The sequence below is a fragment of the Ictidomys tridecemlineatus genome, chromosome 13 (assembly GCF_052094955.1).
Source record: "Ictidomys tridecemlineatus isolate mIctTri1 chromosome 13, mIctTri1.hap1, whole genome shotgun sequence".
Lineage (NCBI taxonomy): Eukaryota > Metazoa > Chordata > Mammalia > Rodentia > Sciuridae > Ictidomys > Ictidomys tridecemlineatus.
In genome coordinates, this window is record NC_135489.1 from 97,662,301 (window position 1) to 97,677,931 (window position 15,631).

General features: G+C 56.0%; 1 protein-coding gene across 3 annotated transcripts in view; it reads right to left on the minus strand.

The window, feature by feature from the left end:
• The window catches only part of Sema4d (semaphorin 4D), a 107,282-nt gene extending 91,990 nt beyond the window's left edge, over window positions 1–15,292 (minus strand). For 2 of the 3 annotated variants that reach the window (XM_078030661.1, XM_078030665.1), the window contains exon 1: window positions 15,111–15,290. The gene's annotated coding sequence lies outside the window, so the exon portion shown is untranslated. Of the gene's footprint in view, window positions 1–15,110 lie in introns of all 3 variants that reach the window. The other variant, XM_078030667.1, reaches the window with a different exon arrangement.
• Between the last annotated feature and the right edge of the window lie 339 nt (window positions 15,293–15,631).

Consider the following 15,631-nt stretch of genomic DNA (forward strand, 5'->3'; position numbering starts at 1 on the left):
GGTCACTAGCACTGAGATACCTGTGGGACCTGTGGGTTCAGAACCTGGGCCTTATTAACCTGGCAATGGGTGCACTGGATTGCCTTTTCCAGGTCTGATGATTCCCAGATCCTGCTGGCTGAGGGCAGGCCTGCGCTCCCAGGCTCCTCCTGACCTTCAGAGAGGAGAAGCATGCCAGGCAGGACGGTCACCTCGCCCATATCCTCCGGCCCAGCCCTTCTGCAGTCAAAGGCCGAGATGAGGTCAAAACGGAAGATTCTGGTCTTAAGTGACAGTTGTCCTGCCTTGGAAAATACCAGAAAGCACTTCCAAGAACAGCGGCCCTCGCTTCAGGACCTGGAGGGAGAGGAGCCGCAGGCCTGCCTACCTCTGTCCCGCTGGCTGAATGTCACTGGGCACCGCCCCCCGGGGGAAGCTCTGGGGGCCAGGTGCCAGCCCTGCAGGAAGAAACTGCAGACAGAGGCAGGCCGGCCACAAACCCCAGCATGTCCCCAGCTACCTGGAAAGGCCTGGCTTTCTGAGAAACATGAGATGAGGCTTGCCAGGAAGTCCTGGAGGCTGGTGCGCGGGCCATGCTGAGGCCCGTGCCCCCACACCCGGGGATGAGGATGGGCCACGGGGGCCCCAGGCCCTCATGGTGTCCACTCTCTGGGCCTCAGGCAGGATGTGGGGCACAACGACCCACTGCCGGGCCATGCACAAAGCCTGCTCCTGTCAGCCCACTTGCACAGGTGACAGCCCTGTCACGGGGCCTCAGACACTGCCCAACCACACGGCCGGCCGTGTGCACACGGCTCTGGGCAGCTCCACCCTCTCCCTGCCCTCCACCATCCATTCGGCTCCGACATCACAGTGGATGGAAGGGGGAGAGAGGAACCTCCTGGCCATCCCAGGGCCTGCCTGCCCCTCTGTCCTGCTCTCCAGATCCACTGCCAGCCCCTGCCCAGGCCACCCCAGGAGGCCACGCTGTGCCTTTCCCGGAGCCAGGGGGTGATGTATGTCAAATTAACAGTCTGACACAGAGGGCTGGTGAGAGCACCGCAGACCAACTCCCGAAGCTCACAGAGGGGAGGGACGTGGTCACAAGGCCACCACTTCCCCAGGAGGAGGGAATCTCAGGGAGCAGAGCGCCAGGCCCTTCCACACCAGCAGGAGGACAGGCCCACAGGGCGCAAGACACCAGCAATCACTCCACAGGTGCCTAAGGAGCTAGCTCCTGGAGCCCAAATATGGGACCAGAGGGACAGGCATGAAACAACAGTCCCCGTTCAGCAGGGTCAGCCGAGGTGGGCCCCACTTCCAGCAGCCACCGGAACGCAAGAAAGGCCAGCCTTCGTCAATGCCACTCAGACCACGCGGGGATGACCAACAGCCCTGCCTGCTCCCGGGACAGATTTCCAGGAACAGTCGACCCCTGGTTCCTCTCCCCCCAGGAAACTCCCGCGCTCCTCTGTAAGACACATCTGGTCATGGGGCCCAGGCACCTGAGAGTGTTGACCAGAGACGATTAATGTTTGGGCCACGGTGCCCAAACGTTTGGCCAAACATGATTCCTGATCATTCCAGGAAGGTGTTTTTTGGAACAAGATTAAACATTTTAAGTCGAGACAATGAACAAAGTCTGTGACCCTCCACAATGTGGGTGGGCCACATCTGATCAGACGAAGGCTGACAGAAAGAACAGAACTGGCCTCCCTCAAAGAGGAGAGAATTCAGCCTCAGAGAGGCTGTGAGGCGCTGGGTTCGATCCTCAGCACCACATACTAATAAATAAAGGTACTGTGCTCATCTACAACTAAAATAAATAAATAAATTAATTAAAAAATAAATAAAATCAACTCTGGCTTCCAGAGGTCCCAGACCGTGCCCTCCTCTTCACTAGACCATGCAGGGACGTCCCCGGCAGGGGTGAGGACAGAGTGCCCCACAGAAGGCTGAGCCGTGAACGATCCAGGCACCCACGTAGCATCTGGCTGGGGCCCTTGGCCAGTGTCATCAGGACCATGGAGCCAACTCCCAGAGAAACACGCCAGAGACCTGTGACACCCCGAGGAGTCTCCCCTCCCCCACTCCCGCCCTCGCTCCCGACAAGTGAGGGGCACAGGGAGGAGGAGGGCGGCTTTTCATCTTTTGGCTAAAAATGCAGTTTAGATTTCTGAAAAATAAAATAGCTGCTGCCTAATGAGCAGGAGCTCTGGGTCCAGGAGAACCTTCCAGAAGGCAGACTCCCGCTGGCTGTGCACTGGGGACCGGATGTGTGTGTACACACGTGCAGGCAGGGGGTCACATGTGCACAGTCACAAAAACACACTCACCCATGAACATGCACGCACACGCGTGCACGCCCCTGCTACGACTGACACCATTACAGGGGCCATGGTCACACATCCCCTGGGCAGGTGGCCAGGCCAGGCCAGCCAAGCTGACCACACCCGAATAAAAGCAGTCTGCACCCAGAAAAATGGTGAGGGGTGTGGCCGCCTGGGGACACCAGAGGGGCTGGAGGGCATGGGGTGCAGGCCCTCCCAGGGCCAGGCAGGGCCCAGAACATGGAGTCCATGCACCACAGGACCACAGCTCTGTGGCCGGGCTGTGTGTGCGCACACACTTGCGGGAGCGTGCACGGCTGAGCCTCTGAAAATGGCACACACACAAACACCCAGAAGGCGAGCTGTCAACGGCACCAGCACAGGGAGGAAGCTCTAGGCTTTCTTTCTCCATTCTCTAAACAATAAAAATGCCATGAGAATAAAGAAAAAATGAGTCAGCACATCTCACTTCCTGTCCCACTAAAGATCCAACTTTCATGGAGACACAGCAGAGCGGCCCGGCCCGGCCGGGCCCACCCTGACGGAGAAACTGACCGGGAGCCGCAGAGAGGGCTCCTTCTTTCCTGTTTCCCCTCTGAGTCAACGGGCCACAGTTTCCACGGCTTCCCACAAGTGCAGAGAGCATCCAGTTTCCATCTTCCTGCTGATAAACCCAGAGCAGGGGCCTGCCTGACACCCTGCCAGCCTGCGGCCCCACCCCCAGGGCCACCCGCCAGGCCCCAGCGGCAGAGAGGGTTCCAACTGTCTCTTCCTGTGCCGAGGGGATTGAAGGGGCAGGACCACCACCCATGGCCGCGACCGCAGGTACAGAAAGGGTCTTCTGCAGACGTGACCCAGCGAAGGGTCTTGAAATGCCCAGGTGGGCCAAGTGTCCCCGATGACAAGTGTCCCCCGAAGAGACGTGCAGGACGGAAAGAAAAAGGGGTCTGCCACGGGATGGGGCAGGGACTGCGGTGACGCAGTCACAAGCTGAGCCACGAAACCTGGAGAGCCCCTGCCGTCCCCAAAGGATCAAAGACGGAAACCGCCTGGTGTGCCAAGCACCCAGAGCCTCCCTCACATCGGCCCTGAACAGGAATCTAAACAGCGTGTGTGTGTGTGTGTGTGTGTGTGTGTGTGTGTGTGTGTCGCACATAAACGTGCACAGGCTGTCGCAGACCCACAGGATGGGAGGCAGGTTAGTCTCCCTTGCTCCAAGAGCCTGTGTTTCAGTCACCTGTTTCGCTGCTGCGACTAAAAGAGCCAACCCCAACCACGGCGGGGAGGCAAAGTCTGAAGGCTCACCGTTTCAGAGGCCTTCATCCACAGGAGGCTGCTTCCACTCCTCGGGGCTCGAGGTGAGGTGCAGCATCGTGGCAGAGGAGTGTGCAGAGGGAAGAAGCTCACCTGGTGATCAGGAAGCAGAGAGAGGCTCCACTCTCCAGAGACAAGTGTGTCCCCCGTGGCCACGCCCCCAGTGAGCCACTTCCTGCAGCCACACCCCACCTGCCTCCAGTCACCACTCAGCTAATCAGGGATCGTTTCACTGATTAATGAACCGACAAACCAGTCATTTCTCCCCCAAACTGTCCTGTGCTGTCTCATACGTGAGCTTTTGGGGCACACTTCACATTCAAACCGTAACGGCTGCGGACCACAAGTGCTTCACATTTCTCTTCTTTTCTTTAATTTTGGAATAGCTGCTCGTGCCTAATGAGACCCAAGTCTGAACACGGAATCCACCCGTCTCACACACACCCTGTAACAAGGAACCCGAAGGTGACTTTGGACGATATCTCGGTGACCTTGTGCGTGAAAGCTTCATGGCACGCGGTTTTCCAGTCGTGGCGACAGGGTGGAACCCAAAAGGTTTCCGATTTTGGAGCATCTCGGATTTGGGATCAGGGATGGCCAACACGTACTAGGTAGCAAACTAAGAAAAAGCCCCTTTGTGAGCCCAATGTCACCCTCAGAGACCGAGTGGCACGTGGGAGGACCTGCTGCAGGCTCCCACGTGCACAGAGCTGAACCGGCCACGGCCAACACTGCTGTGATCAGCTGGAGGGTTGGTGGCAGGCGATGAGGGGCAGGGGGCTGGCCTCTGAGAGTCAAGTGCCAGGTGCACACCAGGACCAGACGCGTTCCACGGGGTCCTGCAGACATCTCAGCGTGAAGAAAGGAGAGGACATGAAAAGGGGGCGGGGTGTGGAATATTGCAAGAGCGTTTCCACACCATCCTGCTGTCGCAGGTTTCTGACCTGCCCTGGACTCCACGACAGGACAGGAAGCTAGGGGAGGCCTCCTAGCTCAAAGTGACCCCACTGCAAAGCTCTGGAAACGCAGCAGACTCAGGCCACTGGGGAGGCAGGCAGCCAGAAGCCACGTGGCCCCTCTCAGGTCCAGTGCCTGTGGCTGTCTTGGTTTCTGCTGCTCTCCTGGGACATGTACCCAGAGCGTGCACACCTCAGAGAGGCCGAGAAGCAGCCGCGCCCCACCTGGCAGAAGACAACCAGAAGGCCACAACCTTGGACCCTCCCAATCTGCCTTTGGTGTCACCTCTGCTCTGAAGCATCAGAATCCAAAGACAAGGAGGCCACAGGTGCAAGGCATTATCCCCAGCATCAAGAGTCCAGCTCCACGGGGACACGCCTACGCCACTCACCCCGCCAAGCCTGCAAAAAGCACTCGCGAGAAACGTCTTCTGCAGAGCAGGAGCCACACTCTGCTTCCCAGAGCAACCAAGAGGTCCCCAGCCCAGCAGGTGGGAGAGGAGGACACCAGCCAGAAAGGACTCACAGCCTCCGGGGTATAAATGCAGCTCTGTTTGGGAGACTGTCCGCAGCCACTGCAAAAGGGCTGGCCAATGCTCCTGACAGTGCTGACACACAACCTCCGGGCAGAAGCCTCCGAATGACATCGACGCTTATTTTTGAGAATGCTGACACGGGCTCCTGCAGGCCTCCTCTCTGCAGGGAGGACGTGAGAGAGCGTGTTTGAGTCCTCTGTGCTTCATGTCTGCAGCGAGATGTCTGAGCAGGGACTTCCATCTCTCCTGCAGAAATGAACGTGCTCCTCACACACGACAGTCTCGCCAGCTGACATAAGCCCTGCGCCCCAGGTCCCCGTAAATAAACGGGGGTCTACAACTCCCCAGAGGCCTGTCCTGCAGGCCCTTCTGTGATGGGAATCCACATTAGAGACCACACTCTCTCCACCTCCCTGGTTTTGCTGAGCTGGCAAAAACCAAGCCCTCCTAGACAGAGATCCTGCGGATGGGCCTGCGGACGGGCCTGCGGACTGTGGGGCCCACCCAGAGACCCGTCCCCACCGACATCGGGGAGGAGGCTGCGGCACACAGGGGCAGCCAGCGGAAGCTGAGTGGCTTCGCAGGAGTCCTGGCTTGAAACCCAAGCCTTGGGCTGCCCCGGGTTTTCAAACACACACAGCTCTCCAAGCAGCTATCCAATTCCGCCTGCTCCAGGGCTTTGCTCTGACCCAGTTTCCTGCCCTGTGTGCAGTCCAAACCCGGCCTTCGGCAGCAGGCGGCACACAGCTCAGACACTGTGCTGAGGCTCGGCCCCAGGAGCCCAGGAGGAGCCAGAGATGGAGGAAGGCAAAGGGAGAGGGAGCCACAGGGAAAGGTCGGCCCACGTGCAGCAAAGGGCACAAGGCACAGCTCCCGATGCTCACTCCAAGGCACAATTATAAAGTGTCCATGCAGCGCTCAGAGCCAGGTGCCACATGGGCTCAGTAGTTTTCAACTGGGGTACAAACAGTGGGGTTTTTTTATTTTATTTTTTGATGCAACTGAGTAAAAATACCAAAGTGCATCCTCTGCAGATAAGGTGACTGTGAGCCACAACACTTTGGTTGTAGTGTGTGCGAGCGAGTGTGCCAATGTGAGTGTGGGGAGTGTGCATGTGCAAAGGTGCTCGGGGGTCACCGTCAGGGTCTGAAAGCCTCAGCCACCTACCAGCCAGGCTTCCTGGATGGCTCCAGGTTTTCACATTCTAATAAAAAACGTCTCAGCAATTCTGTGCCCGCACTGGAACCTCTCTGAGGTTCGGTTCCGTGACACTGAATTTCATGTGTCCTAACACAAACTTTGCCAAGAAGGGATATGAAAGGAGTCACGTCACCTCCTCACCCTGAAGCCACCACCCCCAGGAATCACTGGGTCGACCCCACTTACAGAGGGGCTTCTGGTCAACCCCAGGCCCGTCCATTAACAGGCCTCGGAGGGGACTTCCCACGGCACACGCCAGGCCCAGCTCCTCTCGTGGCCCCCAACCGGCTCATCCCGCCTCGCGACGTGTGGGGGAAGCAGGTGCCGCTGGCTGGCTCCTCACGACGTGCCCTTTAAAGCACAGCACGCTGTCAGAGCCACGCACTCTGCCCACAGGCTGGTGTGTCACGGCTGGCAAGCGTGCCAGGACTCCCCGGACACGCCACATGAGAGTGCGCGTGTGTCTCTGTGTACTTATGTGCGTGTATGCGCGCTAGGTGTGCGTGACATGTGGTACGCATGTGCTAGGTGTGTCCCAGTGGTACCATGCACTTGTGCGTGTACACGTGGTGCATGTGGCCTGAGTGCACGTGTAGGATGCGGAGATGTGAGCACGGCGGGTTGTGTGTTTCTGGGTGGGATGTGTGCACACTGTGAAAGGGCTGGTGTGGGAATGTGTGCGTGTGTGGTATCCGTGTTTGGTAGGGCTGTCTGCAGCGTGGTGTGTGGGGTGGGGTTTAGAAGCATGCGGTGTGTGCGGGTAAACACTCGTGTGTGTTGCGGTGTGTCTGTGTATGCGGCGTGGTCAACGCCACGTGCGGTGTTTGTGTGTGTAGTAGTGGTGAACTGTGGGGTGTTGTGTGTGTGTGTGTGAGATCTGAATCGTGCTTTTCTGCCTTTTCCTTTGGTTTCTCCCTTTTCCCTAACGACTGTTCCTGCAGAGAATCTGAGAACCAAGAAGCCACCAGAGGCCCCCACGGGCCACACCTCCGACCGGCACGGGTCGGTCCAGGGGCCTCGCACGCGCTGCTTCGTGGACTGGTCTCACCCGTGTGCCCTGCTGGTTCCCGTCCCACCTGACCTCGGTATTTTTGAAGATTGACACGACACCACGTCCTCTCTGACCCTCGCTCAGTCCACACCTGGACTTTCTGCCTATCAACTTGGAAAGACCCTTTTCCTGCTTCTTTGCTTCCACGGTTGTTGAGGAGGAATAAAATTTCTACGCCAAAGGGTGCCTCATGTGGAAAACCTCTGAACGTCCTGGCCCACGTCACCACGCGCTGCACGTCAGGCAGGCCACGTACGGACAGCATGCCTCGTCCCATATCCACGCCACCACCGGGAAGGGCTAGAGCCACTCTGAACACGGACCCCACTGCTTCAGAGTCTGCCCAGAGAAGTATGCTGAGAAGAAGCCACCGTCGGCACAAGCCCACCCACGTGACACTCTAGAAAAGTCTCTAGGAACAGAAATGAGCCCGGCCTGCCCGGACTGGAGGAAAGAACCGACTTCAAAGAGGCCCAAGAGCACTTTTTGAAAACACTTCTTGCAAAATCCCCCCATCTTGATTTGTTGATGGCAACACAATTCTCACATTTATCCAAACCCACAGGATGGGAGACCCCTCACCTGCAGTCCCAGCTGCCCAGGAGGCTGCCTGGGCCACAAGACCCCGGCTCAAAATGAAAACAGACAGGGCTGGGGATACAGCTCGGGGTAGAGGCCCTGGGTTCAATCCCTAGTACCGAAGAGGGGGACAGTCAATGTGATTCACTGTATTTACAGACAAAATAAGAAAAAAAACATATAATCATTTCAGTGAATACAGAAAAAGCATAAGATGAAACTCAGCATCTTTTCATGATAAAAATTCTCAGCAAACTTAAAAAACTTTCTCAACCTCATAAAAGGCATCTAGGTGAAATCCTCACTTCATACCACAGTTGACAAAAATAAATGAATGAGTGAATCAGTTCTTTTGGCCTGAGGTGGAGAAGACGGAAGGATGTCCACTCTCACCACTTTTGGTAAACCCTGTTCTGAAGTCCCCCACAGTCCAGGAAAAACAAACCAACAAACAAACAAGAGAAGGAGGAGGAAAAAGCATTCCCACTGGAAAGAAAGAAAGAAAGAAAGAAAGAAAGAAAGAAAGAAAGAAAGAAAGAAAGAAAGAAAGAAAGAAAGAAAGAAAGAGGGAGGGAGGAAAGGAAAGGAACGATTCATCCCAGGCAGGATTATGTGCATGGAAAACCTTCAGGGGATACAGAAAAGCAACTCGAGGGGATTTGGAAGTTTGGAAAGTCCAGAGGATCAACAATAAATGGATTTCTACACATCAGCCATGAGCACATGGAAAAACTCTTTTTAAAAGTCCATTTAAAATAACATTCAAAAAATATGAAGCAAGGAAGAATAAAACGTGGTAGGATGTGCACCAGACCTGCACAGTCAAACCACCAGACAGTGCTAAGGGAAACCCCAGGAGAGGAAAATAAGACAGGTGTGCCGAGCTCCATGGTCCAGGGACTGGAAAACTGCACAATGTCCATTTCCCCCAAAACGGACTTGAGGCATTAATGTGACGACTCTGGTCAAAATCCAAAGCAGGCCTTCTGTAAAGAACTGACAAGACGTTCCCAGTTCAGGGGGAAATGGGAGGATCTGGAATGGACAACACAGTTTTGCAAAGGATGGGACCACTGACCACGCACTTACACAAGATCCTGCAGCTCTACTCCTAGGGAGCTCCCAAGAGAAATGGAAATGTACGCGCCCACTAGGATCTGCCTGTGGATGTTCATAGTACTTTTGTATCACTTTTCACTGCGGTAAAATACACATCAATTTTAACATTTCAAAGTATGCGATTCAGTGGCATCTAGCACAGGCACAAGGTTCTGCAACCACTGCTCCTATCAAGTGTTCCAAAACACTATCATCAACTCAAAGGGAAACTCCACAGCAATTACTCCCATTCCATCTCCCCACTCCCTGTCCCTATGGATCTGCCTATTCATAACATTCCCTAAAAATGGAATCATATGCTGTGTGGTCATTGGAACTGGCTACTTTCACTTAGCATGACGCCCTCAAATGTGATCCCTATTGCAACATGCATCAGGAACTCATTCCTTTTTATGGCTAAATAATGTACCACATTTTGCGTACCTGTGCATCCAGGGACGGACGTGGGGCTGTTTCCACCTTTCGGCTTTTTGTGAATAGTGCCACGATGAACTGCGGGGCATAAGTTCTGTGTGAGTCCATTTCCAACTCTTTCAGGTATGTACGTAGAAGTGCAATTGCTGGGTCACAGGGTGATCGTGTGTTTAACTTTTTGAGAAACCTCCCACCCATCTGGCAACACTATCGTACCATTTCACCTTCCCATCTGCAACATGTGCAGGTTCTGATCTCCCCAGCCCCGTCAACATGTGCTATTTTCCTTTTCTTATTAAACCCATGCTGGTGAGGTGTGAAGTGGCGTCTTATGGTGGTTCTGATTTGCATTTCTCTTGTGACAAATGAGGCCAAGCATCTTTTCACATGCGTCTTGGGCCATCTGCACTCCTTCCCTGGAACCATGTTTACTCATGTTTTATTGGTTGTTTGTCCTTCTGTTGTGGAGTTTTAGCTCATAACCTTTTAATAGGAAACAATGCAGCCATCCACCCATAAGTGGATAAATAAACCATGGTTACAGCCACACAATAAACTACTATCCAGCAATTAAAAAAAAGATACAAAGTACTGACTTACACAGCAATAAAGAAACTAGACACAAAAGAATATAAAACATACAGCAGTTCCCCCTTATCCCAGTTTCCTTTCCTGCAATTTCAGTTACCTACAGTCAACCATGCTCTAAAAATATTAAATTGAAAATAAACAATTCCTAGGGTTTAAAGGGCACACCATTCTGAGCACCACGATGAAATCTCACACTGTTCCACCCCATCCACCTGGGACATGAATCATTACTTTGTCCAGAGTATCCACCCTGCATATGCTACCCACCTATTATCATTTAGTGGCTATCTTAGTGATTAGATCGACTATCACAATACTCCAGTGCTGTACCCCTTATTTTACTTCATGATGACCCCAAATCACAAAAGTGATGACATATGCAACTTAGATATGCCAAAGAGAAGTCATAAAATGCTTCTTTTAACTAAGAAGATGAAAGACCCAGAGCTGGGGTTGTGGCTCAGTGGTAGAGCACTTGCCTCGCACACATGAGGCACTGAGTTCGATCCTCTGCACCATATTAAAAAATAAATAAATAAATATTTTGTCCATCTACAATGAAAAAAAAATTTAAGAAGAGAAAAATCCCAGACTTAAGAAGAAAGAGCATATGCTGAGATTGCTAAGATCTACAGCACAATAAGGTATTTTGAGAGAGAAAATACACATCACTTTTATCACCATATATTATTGTAACTACTCTATTTTTATTATTTGTCATGTTTGGCTCTTTCTGAGCCTAATTTGTGGGTTAAACTTCCCCATAAGTATATATGCATAGGAAAAAACATAGGCCAAAGAGGGTGTGGGACTAACCATGGCCCCAGGGATCCACTGGGGCCGTGGAACACATCCCACCAAGGTGGACACTGTGTGCTTTCAGCATGAACATCTAGAAGGAACAAATCTGATTCATAATGACCTAATCTACACTTATCAGAGTGGGGTGGGAGTGAGACCCAGGGCCAGAGGGAATGCTGGGGGAGGCTCAGGGCCAGCTTGGTCCCTGGGGACAACAGTCAGTCCTGCTGCAAGGGCACAGAAGTGGCCAGGGACCCTGAGGAAGGGAAGGGGCTTGGTTCATCTGACCTGCCAGGCAAAGTCTTCCAATGCTGCCCCTGGATCCCGATCACAGTGGCCACATAGGACCTCCCTCCCCAGGCAGCTAGACCAAGTGCCCATGAGGCCTGACCCACCCAATGCTGGCTCCCCCTTCCGGAGGGCAGGTGTCCTGGTGCTGTGGATCTTCAACATCACCTGCAGGCCCAAGAAAGCAGACGGCTGCTCCCACCCAGAACCCCTAGCTCAGGCCCCGCTGCGTGCATTTCCCATGAATTCCTATGGACACTACGCTGCTATTTTGGGATCACGCCTAGAGAAGCACGCTCAGTCCTCCAGCAAACACCCCCTGACCACCAGGTCCCACGCAGTCTTCCCAGGCTCAGACACAATCAGGGGTGTCCCTCTACCAGACCTGGGCTCCAAGAGGACAGGGCCTTGTGTCTCTGGGCTCCAGGCTCTCATCCATTCCCACCGAATGCTGGCTGGGGAAAGCAGCGAAATTCCATGAAGCGCATGAATCCGAAGGGTATGGAGACCCTTGAAGGTACAGTGGAGCCCCTTTATCTGTGGTTTCATTCTGTGCTTTTGGTTTTACCCACAATCCACCACGATCCAAAAGTAATGGAACATTCCATAAACAATTCATGAATATTATGTAACGTTTACTACAGTACATTGTTACAACAGCCCTATTTTATTATTGTTGCTGTTCATCTCTTCCTGTGCCTAATTTGTAAGTAGAACTTGATCGTAGAGATGTATGTAGAGAAAAAAATGTAGCATCTATGGAATCTGCTATCACCTATGGTCTCAGGCATCTGCTGGGGTCTTGCCAGGTGTCCCCGTGGACAAGTGGGGACTCTTATGGTCAACTACCAGGGCCCAGAGGGTGGGACCAGGACCCCTAAGACTCCCTAGAATGTGCAGAATGGTCTGAATGGGTTAAGAGGTCACGCCTTCACCCAGGGACACCCTGAGGAACCCGAGCCCAACCCTAGAGGATCTACGTTGAGGGCCAGCGGCAGTGAACCCCAGAAAAACACGCGCTAACAAAGATGACAATGACAAAGTCAACTTTCAAAAGCTCCTAACACACACTCAGAATGGGTGGCCAAGAGCAGGCCTGATTGGGAACGTACTGTCCCTTCCCACACAGTAGAACACACACCAACCAAAGGGCCAAGCAGCCAGGCTCCAGATCAAAGCTGATCACACTCTCGCTGTCCACGCAACGCCAGTTTCTTGCCATGGGAGGGTCAGCAAGCTGGACAGGGACCCCACAGAGGAAAACAGCCTGATGGACTCGAAGGATGCACCGAGTAACACCACCCGGCCTCAGGGGAGGCCGCCGGCTCCCCCCTTCGTCCGAGTCAGAGGGAATTCCCTCCCGAAAAATCTCTTTTCCTGCACTACCTTTTGACAGCAGTCACACAAAAGTCCCCAGTAAAACCTGTCCCTAAAGAGCCTGCCCTACCAGTCCATCTCTTGGGCTATGCCCTGAGTCATCCAGGGGCAGCAACGGCCCTAGACGGAGACAGCCCGGGCACAGCTGCCCGAGCTACACTTGCTAACCCAGGACAACAGACCAAGGCCCAGGGGAAAGGAGACCTTCCTCCGGCCCCTCTCACCTCTCCCTCTCACCCTCCCTATTCTTCCTCCAGGAACTCAACACTGAGAGGGCAGTAAGTGGCCCCAGCTGGGGACGGCAAACAGCAGCCTTGTCCCCAGGGATGATCGAGGACCGCCAGCCATCAGATCAACATCAGTCCTGAGCTGGGGGAACAGGGCGCATCAGCCGGAGCCGGCGGACGTGGAGGTATCTATCCAAGAGTCCCTTTAACCCAGCAAATCCTTAATGTGAGGGGCGGATGCTGCTGGAACAAAACCATCAGGAAGCAAATTCTCTTCCAGGGCTTGGCAGAGCTAACCCAGGACCAGTGGTGACTGTCCTGAGGGGAACAAGGGTCCCAGCCACCTTCCCAGGCACACCCAGCCCTCTGTAGGCAGACTCCCTGCAGGAGCACAGTGGAGGGAGGGAGAAATCCATTGATCTTTGCAATGCATTATTGATTGTGCTATTGTGCTGGCACCAGCCAACATTTCCTGCCTCCTCCTCTCGGGCCAGCCATTACTATGCATTCCCAAGCATGGGCCACACACACCCTGCCTGGTGTGGATAACATCGGCACCAGACAATCCACTTGGTCTATCCACAAGTGGATGATGTCACCAAGGGCATCTCCTGGGCCCCAGATCCACTGGGCAGCTGGGGCAGCGTGGTCAATGTGTACCCCCCAAACCTTGGCCCAGAGCAGGGCGCCACCTGCCAAGACCTCAGCCACCAAGGGAGAGGTCTCCGCAGGGCTGCACTTTCAACAGACTGTGCGCCAGTCAAGTAGATGGGGTTGGTCAGGCGTCCATAGCGGGCCTGGATGCTTCTATTTTGGAGAGCAGACAGGGGAGTGGTGGGGAGGGGAGGCGGTTTGCTCCCCACAGGAGCCCCCCACTCCCCTGCCGGCTTGAGATCTCAGAACAAGGTGCAAAGGGATCCAGGCAAAGCAGCTTTATTTCTTTGTCTTCCAGCTGCCTGGACTATGGACACTCTTATGGGTCTGACGGTCCACCTTTCTGGGAGAGAGGCAGTCCACATCCACAGGATCATCCCCTCCCCATCCCATCCCATCCCCCCCCCACTGCTTTCTTTTTCTCCACCCACAACTAACAAGACACGATGTGCACAGACACCAAAGGGACAATCAGGCCATTATCATCTCTACCAAGATCTTCCCCAAGCGCTGGCAGGGGCCGCCTGCTTAAATAACCTTGCCTGGGCAGCCGGCAGGAAGGCCCCAGGCCTGGGGCACATATGAGGTGACAGGCCACTGGTGTCACTTCACCCCCTGAAAAAGAAACTTCCGTTTGGTGGCGCCTGGTGGACTTGAAAAGACTGCACAACAGGGTCAGATGGCTGGCCACAGGCCCCAGGTCCAGAAGGGCTTGGCCACCCACGGGCCTGGGATGTGCCCAACACAGGGAGGTTTTCAAAACAAAAGCCGAATAACTTCATGTGGCAAAATGTTCCAGAAAGGAGGGGCGGGCTCTCCCTACAGGCCTCATTTTAAGTGACCTGACCATCCACGGACTCCCGTTCACCCAAACACCCTCCAAAATGTTAAACCGAATAAATAAAAAGGAAAACTGCCCGCGCAACCCTCCTTCACCCGCTTTTACGGGCAAAACCCCCGCAGATCCAGCCCCTCGCAGGCAGTTCACCAGGCGCCTGCAACAGGTGCAGCCTGGGCTACCGCTGGCGGTTCCGTGCGGTTCCAGAATAATGCAGCCCCGATGCTAAAGGGAGCTGAGGCCTGCAGTGCCCACGGCCACCGCGGCGCGACCTGACCGCTGCGGCGCGACCTGCCCCACCTGTCTGAGTGCGCGGCGCTGCATCCGGCGCACAGAAGCCGCGGCCTCCGCGACCGAAATAGAAGCCGGCGGCGGGGCCCAGAGCTCTGCCGGCCGCAGCCGGGCCTGACGGAGCCCGCTGACCCCGGGGACTCGACCCCGCCGGCCCGAGCGCCGTGGGGCCTGGCCGAGCGCGCCGCCCCCTCCCCAGTCCCGGTCTGCAGCGCGCCCGCGCCCCCGCGCCGGGGGAGCCACCTGCGCGCCGGGCCGGGCCGGAACCGGGGAGGGGTGGGAACCGGGGAAGGCTCCTGGGGGTCCCAGGGTGTGGGCGAAGGGTCGGGGTAGGAGGCTCCCGGTGGCGCTCCGGGAAGGGCTCGGGGAGGAACCGGGAGGAGTCCAGGGGGTCCAAGAGATCCCGGGAGGGGGCTCCCGGAGGGGCCCGGGGTCCACGGAGGGCGCTCCGGGAAGAGCCCGGGGTCCCAGGGGCGCGGGGAGGGGGCTCCGCCGCGGGCCGCACCGCCCCCGCGCACCTGCCCGGCCCCCGCGCCCGCCCTCCCGCACCGGTTCTGCAGCTTACCTGGAGCGCGCCTGCTGCCCGCGGCGGCTCGGCGGGGCCCGGCCCGGCGAGCTCGGCGCCAGGAATGGCGGCGGCGGCGGCGGAGGCCAGGAGCTCGGGGAGGGGGCGGTCGGCGGCCCGGCGGCGCGGGATGCTGCGGCGCGCGAGGGCGCGGAGGCCGGCGCGGGGACGGAGGGCGCGGGGCCGGCGCGCACGCCCCTCCCCCGCTCCGCCGCCTCCGCCCCCTCGCCCTCCCGCCTTCCCTCCCCGCCCCTCGTCCCTCCCCTTTCTCCCTCCTCCCTCCTCCTCTCTCCCCCAACCGCTCTTCCCCTCCCTCCCCCTTTCCCTCCCCCTTCTTCACCTTCCCCAGGCTCCTCTCTTCTCCCCTCTGCGCTTCACCCCCCTGCCCTCTCCACCCTTCGCTCTCTCCCCTCCCCTTCCTCCCCAACTCCAACCGTCCTCCCCTCCCTTCAGGCCCCCAGCAGGGCCCAGAAGCTGCCCCCTACCCTGGTCTGGTCTCTGCTCAGTAAAACACAGATTCC